This window comes from Ictidomys tridecemlineatus, chromosome 7 (genome assembly GCF_052094955.1).
Source record: "Ictidomys tridecemlineatus isolate mIctTri1 chromosome 7, mIctTri1.hap1, whole genome shotgun sequence".
Taxonomy (NCBI): Eukaryota; Metazoa; Chordata; class Mammalia; order Rodentia; family Sciuridae; genus Ictidomys; species Ictidomys tridecemlineatus.
Window position 1 is genome coordinate 127,438,081 of NC_135483.1, and position 6,558 is coordinate 127,444,638.

A 6,558-nucleotide genomic window follows, 5' to 3' on the forward strand; every position below is an offset into this window, starting at 1 on the left:
TAATGAAACTGTTAATAAGTTACATATATCATACAGTGTTGTAACAATTTACCGAAGGGTAGCATTACAAGACAAATTATATTTAACAACTTTAGGAAAATGAATCTGATTACCCAATGTGGTACAATATCAACTAGGTTTTTAAACTTACGTTTCTTAATTAATTCTCTAATTAATTTAGCTCACATTTTGTGTATAATTTGTAGTTTTAAACTCTTGGTCAGATTTTTCCATCTCTTTTTCATGATGACTACTTACACAAGATACATATTAATGCAGTACAACCTCTGTGCAAATTACTGAGCCTTGATTTTATTCTCCTTCACATTCTAAGGTTAATGTGCTCTTTCAATTATTATAGAATACATAAAAAGGCAAACTACCACTATCCAGTTTTTGTGCTATATTCAAAGACTAGTATATGCATGAACATAGATACATGTCATGATTTTAATGAGGAAAATATAAAGTTAATTTATAAATATCTTAAAACAGTACACTAGAAAAACACAAAGAATAGCTTTGAAGTAAAATAAGTCCTATCTAAATAATTTAATCATCTATGATAGCATTATGGATCTAGTTGTTCTTATACAAATGAAAGATACAGAATTTTATTTGACTTTGTCAAGTATCTGGAGTTTATTTTCCTGGCAATTCAGAAAAATATAAATGCATTTTACAATATCTTTTCATAAATACCCAGTAAGTGCCAAAATCTTATAAAACTAAGAAATAGTTACATAATTGTACATAGGCCCTTCTCTGGGTAATCACCACTTTTTGGTTTCCATACTCAATTAAAATATTGTCATAGAAGGAAAAAAATCCTGAATATCCTGACACATCCAAGATATCTTTCAAAACTACAAAATGTAGATGAGCCTATGCATTCTTCCTCTAATAATTGGTATCAATAACATAGACCTATTTAGGGATTTTCAATATAAATATCTTTACTGACTTATACTGAATAACATGCACAAAAATACCTGAAATATGACAGTGAATACATATATCAAATTTCCAAAGGAATTGGGCAAAAATCAAGTCAGTCTTAATTACAGAGGGGATGCATTTGTATAGTTTCATTCTCAACCTGCACTAAACTACATTCACACAATGATTCTGGTGCATCGAAATTGGGGATGACTACAGGGCAGATTAAAGTCTTCTTTTGGTACTTTATAAGAAAAGCACATGAGCCTTCTGAGAAGGAAATCAGTCTAAAGGAAAAGAGAAAAAGAGCACCAGTTTTGTTCAAGTGCAGAAGCTCAGCCACAGATGAGGTTAGGTAAAGTGGGAATCTACTGCTTACATTGTCTCTATCCCATTTCTGGGTGCCTTATCTCCTTTAATCTGAGAGTGAAATTTAAAGAAATTCTGGCAAACTTAAAAGTAGAAGTGTGACCATTAAGTTATATAATTCCTTGGCTAGAGACATAGTACATCTGTACCCACTCGACAAATGTCCATCAACCCTTGCCTACTCCTTACCTAAATTGCAGATTTTAATTGTTCTTCTGTTTCCAAAACTCAAAGCCAAATTTGAAAGTACTTATACATACATTTTATGAAAAAATTACTTTCACTAGATATAATCAAGTATATATGGGAATAGTTAATTAAGTTAGGAGCAGGACGTGGAAGAGTAGAATGTGATGCTGAACATTCTTGACTTCCTTGAGATTTGTATTTTATATAACTTAGCAATTCCTATTGAAATGATTAAAATTTATATAAAGAGTGGATTGAGATAATCCAGATAATAATAATAACAGAAATGATATAAAATACAAGAAATAGATTCCTGAAAGAATGATAAAAAAGGAATTAGACACTGCACTATTCAGGTTAAGAACAAAAAGGTAAAACAGTATAACCTCCTTTATACATGTCCAATTTTATTTTATAAATATCTTTTATTTTACAATGCACAGATATTCCATTCCTTGATTGAAATAATCATGTTGAAAATGCCTAACTAAAGAGATGGTAGAAGTGAGAAACACTATTTTTTCAGATCATAGGAGAATAATAACAATAATAATAATAATTACTATTATTATACCACAGTGGCCTAGAGTTTACTGAAATTATTTCTTTAATGGCTCACTTTATCATTTGTGTTCATATTAGTTTTCCTTATTTTTAGTCATATCTTGTATCTTGAATTTCATTCTAAACAACACTGACTCTTAAATCTAGTTCCTACGGTACCCATGATAAATCACCCTAATCATAATTCTGAAATTCCTCAATAACTGAATACCAGAACAAATATGACATACCACACTCCTAGTGTAAGACTGTACATGGGCCAAGATAATTTTCTTTTTCTTTTGTAGGAGGAAGGAGGAGAGGAGGGAGTAATAGTGGGAGGGAGAAACTCTGCCATGATTATACAATATACAAAGAATCATATCCAAATGGAGTCAGAAAGAAACTTAATGAAATTTTGTCAACCTATATTTCACTGGAGACTGTGTCAGTGATGAGTGATAGAACGAGGGTGCCAAGTTTAAGGCAGTATCACTGTAGGCAAGCCACAGTGCATGCAATGGATTGAATGTTATGACCCAGTCCAATCTGTGCTTAAACAGGAATGGCCCAAGTGCTTTCTGAGATTTGTTAAAACACATACAAGAAACTTTGAATTGGGCTGGGGATGTGGCTCAAGCAGTAGCGCGCTCGCCTGGCATGCATGCAGCTCGGGTTCGATCCTCAGCACCACATACAAAGATGTTGTGTCCGCCAAAAACTAAAAAATAAATATTAAAAAAAAGAAACTTTGAATTTCCTTCTCCATGTTAAATATTGTTGTTCACAATCATAATCCCTGTGTTTTCTGAAACATTCACCCTTTTTTCAATTTTTTTTTCTTTTGGGGTTTTCCTAGCTTTTTTCTTTCTCTTTTAACAAGACTATGGAATGACTCAAGTTAATTTTCATCAAATTTTGCTATAAAAGAAATTATATAAAGGGATAAAAATTAAGTAATTTTGAATAATGTTAAAGAGTTACAATAAAAAGAATGTGGCAGAAGCTGGATTCAAAATCTGAGCACCAAATTGAGTTGTGAATTCATTTGCAGCCAAAGCTAAAAGATTTTAAAAAATCAGTCTCTCTCTCTCCCCCTCTCTCCCCCTCTCTCCCCCTTTCCTTCTCTCTCTCTCTCTCTCCCTCTCTCCCTCTGTTCCTCTCCCTCTGTTAGAACTCTGATTCTAGATCTTCCTCTAGTAAGCAGGAGAATCTAAGCTGCATCTGCAGTAATTTCAGTGGACCCCTACATTAGCTGCTCCTCTGAGCAAACTGATACCTGAGATAATCTCTTTCTGACTCCATTGTCCTCTCCTAAGACAATTTCTCACCTTTCCTTCCATAACCTTGGCAGTGCATAGAGATGAAGACATGTACTACAAGATTCAGCAAATACTCATCACTGATTGGTAATGGAAATTCAGTCCTAAAGGTTTCACAGATAAGGGATACAACCCTGTAGCTGGCAGTGGATAAGCAGCCCAGACCCTGTCCACTCTAGAAAATCACTCCAAACTCAGCTACTGGGCACCATATTTCTTCATAAGAATGGGGAAGAAATAGTCTAAGTCAACCACTTTGCACATTCCTGGAACACCAATCATTTTCCATCCAAATTCATGTTGTTTAGAATGAAATTCAAGAGGATTCAAGTATACTATCTGGACTGCAAACATCAAAATATAATATATCTAGTATTAAAAGGAAAATCAACTGTGTAGCATAGATTTCTCTGCCCTCCCACCAAAAAAAAACCAAAAAACAAAAAACAAAGCAGACTCTTAATGTCACTTTTAGAAAATCATCTTTTAAAGATAATTATTTAAACTTCAATAATGCCAATTCAGGTTTATCATTTTGAATATTAATTGCTGAACTGTTTATAATGAAATAATTCCTAAGGAATTCACAAGGCATGTAGAGTCCCTTTCCCTGAGTAAATTATTCCTAATGTGCTTCTTTTTTTCATAGAGTCCTCTGTCCTTGCTCTAAATCAGCTGTCATTTCTCATTGATGTTACTATGCTACTGCTTCTCATCTGCTCCCTTATTCTATATACAGTTGTTTGGGTAAGGTTTTGAAATTGTGCCAACCTAACCTCTTGAGTAAGCTCTGGACTGTCATTTATCATTTAGAGGGCTTTTTCATTTACTCCCTGGCTCACAATTTGGTTTCAGACTGTGGACTAAAATCTGCCTTCTGGACCCACTGAGGTTTACCATATTGTATATGTTATTGTTGTTTTCCCAAGGAGCTTCATATGTTTAAAATAGATTGGCTTGTGTTACCATAAATAAGAAATAAGAACTTGCCAGGAGTTTAACATATAGCCTAATATCCTTGGAGAAATACAAGCAGCCTTGAAATTTCATTCTCATAGACATCTTTAGTTCCCACCAAAAAAAAAAGACATTTAAATAAGAAAAATTTATCTATTTTCATCCTGGTTAGCTCTGGCTCTTTAAATTAGGCCAACACAAATGCATATATACACCACAGATCCTTAAAGCACACCTTAAATATCCACCAGGTTTTAAGGCATTTATCATGAACCTTCTCTTACTTATTCCCAATTTATTCCCTCCTTTTGTATGTACTGAGCCTCAGTCTTCTGGGTCAGTGACTCCTGCCTTTATTTCTGCTTCTGGTAGTTGAACTTCAGCTTTGCCAGAGAATCTGGCTGAGCTGCTCTTCTGGTTTTTTTTTTTTTTTTTTTTTTTTTTTGACTCCATAAGTTACCACTGTCAGCACTTTCTTGCTACAAGTCCACTAAAAAAAATTTTTTAATCAAATGAGAACCTAATAACAGGAGCCCACACAGTCACACCCTTCACCCTCTGTAGGGTGTTTAGATACCTAGTCTCAAGATCTTTGTGAACTAGCAGTTCAACTCAAATTAATAGGCATTAGGAGGCAAGTTGTATCTCCTGGCAAAGGGAAGGACATGTAGAACGGGAAAATGGAAAAGATTACTTCATGATTTCTTTTCATATGCATTTAGCTACTTCATGGGATTGAATGTGCAGAAATTTAATCAAAAACATGTGCATAGAAAGTTATTGCATAGTAAGAATGTTCAACTTTTTCAAAAGACATTAAAATTGCTAACCAAAACTTTCAACAATATGCTGACTATTCCATAAAGTAATGCAGGAAGATGATCTTGCCCCATTATGTTGAAAATTCTGCTAAAGCTCTAATTTTTAAAATAGTAGGGAATAAGTACATTCATCTCCTGTGGGAGTGGAGAAGAATGCCAGAATCACCTATGCTAAACTTAACTAAAATATGACAAAAACTAGTAATTTTTATCTATCACATGGCCCACTTCCTACCTATAGGAGAATAGAAAATACATTAGAAAGGGTATTTGAAGTGGATCATCTAAACAGAGTGATGTGCTATTCATTTCCTTTTGCCAACTGTAAAGAAGAGAAATGAACCACTCTCACCCACAACCAAAGACTGCAGCACCTGCCATTTAGGCATTTAGCTTTCTGCTGGATGTTTGCTAAGCCATGGCTATCTCAGAGAACCAGACATGAGAGAGGCAATAAGATGTTAGGACAGTTTAGAACATGACCCAGAGAATTTGGGAACTTAGATGAGCAAAGACACTGACATCTGCCTTATGCTTAGAAAACGTGGAGGGCAGAGTCCTGGGTAGTGTGAGAGATGGGCAGGGTGAAGAGACAGTTTGGCTGTGAGGCCAGCAGATGCAGTGGTTACAAAGTGTTATCAGGTGGAATGATCTGCATGTATAATGGGTCAATGGGATTCCATCTCAGCTGATTTCTGGGTTGGGTGGTTCCAATACAAGTGGCTGAGCAGGGCAACTCACCTCTGGGTTTGAAAGTCAAAAGCATCACCAGAGCTCATAGCTATGTAAGGGAATATGGGAAGGCTCTATGCTTGCATACTATATGACTCTAATTCCTCAGTAAAACCATACATCTGGGCAAAGGGCAGGTGACTATTTGCCGAAGGGCTTTAAAATTCCAAATATTTAGCATGAATTTCTAGTGGATCATTAAATTTAAGTCTTGAAAAAATACATGATGCACTATGCTGCATAAACAAGTTTAGCTTTAAAATAGAACTAAAATATCATGTATTGGAGCATTGTGGCACATTTTTTATTACCCATATTCAATGTTTCATAAGGTTTTGAAGACCAAAGCTCAAGAAAGGAAATGAAAGAGAACGGTGAATAAGAAAGCCTTTTGGAAGTCATTTGTTTTTAATTTTTAATTTTTAAAATTTTTATTCTAATTTATTATATATGACAGCAGAATGCATTACAATTCATATTACACATATAGAGCACAATTTTTTGTATCTCTGGTTGTATAAAAGTATATTCAAACCATTCGTGTCTTCATACATGGACTTAGGGTAATGATGTCCATCTCATTCCACCATCTTTTTTACACCCGTGCCCCCTCCATTCCCTTCCCTCCCCTTTGTCCTATGTAGAGTTCATCTAATATTCCCATACTCCCCCTCTTTAACAATGAA